This window comes from Galeopterus variegatus, unplaced genomic scaffold (genome assembly GCF_000696425.1).
Source record: "Galeopterus variegatus unplaced genomic scaffold, G_variegatus-3.0.2 Scaffold33232, whole genome shotgun sequence".
Classification (NCBI taxonomy): Eukaryota; Metazoa; Chordata; class Mammalia; order Dermoptera; family Cynocephalidae; genus Galeopterus; species Galeopterus variegatus.
Genome location: NW_007759343.1, coordinates 1 through 804, shown reverse-complemented (window position 1 = coordinate 804; position 804 = coordinate 1). Strand labels below are relative to the sequence as shown.

Genomic DNA, 804 nt, shown 5'->3' with positions numbered 1-804 from the left:
CCACCAGCAGTGTAGGAGGGTTCCCTTTTCTCCATATCCCCCTCAGTGTTTGTTATTTACTGTCTTATTGATAATGGCCATTTTAATTGGGGTGAGTTGATATCTCAGCGTGGTTTTAATTTGCATTTCCCTGATGAATGATTTTGAACATTTTTTCATGTGCTTTTGGCTATTTGTATATCTTCTTTTGAAAAATGCCTGTTCAGGTCCTTTGCTTATATATATATATATATATATATTTTTTTTTTTTTTGTAAAAAAACTACCACATTTTTCATAAGAAATATTATACATAATGCATTCAGAATCACTGATTGCTTTTTTGTTGTCTTTTTTTCCCATGAATGTATAGGTGTTTGAGTCTCTTGTATTTCTTCTTTTGCACTGTATATGGGCTGTTTGAAAACTATTTCATTATCTTTATCATCTTCTTTCATTTCAGCCACTTCAGTATGTCACTTCTCCAAAAATGTTGGCATACAGATTGGTATGGGCCCTTTCTAGCCAGTCTTCTCAGGAGAGTTAGGAGTGCCTAAAACTTTCTTCTTCTTCTTCTTCTTCTTCTTCTTCTTCTTCTTCTTCTTCTTCTTCTTCTTCTTCTTCTTCTTCTTCTTCTTCTTCTTCTTCTTCTTCTTCTTCTTCTTCTTCTTCTTCTTCTTCTTCTTCTTCTTCTTCTTCTTCTTCTTCTTTTCTTCTTCTTTGGTAAAACCTGGCTATTTGTAGATTTCTGAAGTTCAGTGTTTGAAACATTTTCCTTCTTCTGTAAAATCAGTGAAGGAAAATTATAACCAATTCCTTTATCAGT

General features: G+C 33.0%; 1 pseudogene; it reads right to left on the bottom strand.

Moving 5' to 3' along the window:
- Positions 1-310: 310 nt before the first annotated feature.
- On the bottom strand, positions 311-798 carry LOC103583988 (annotated as a pseudogene).
- Positions 799-804: the final 6 nt, after the last annotated feature.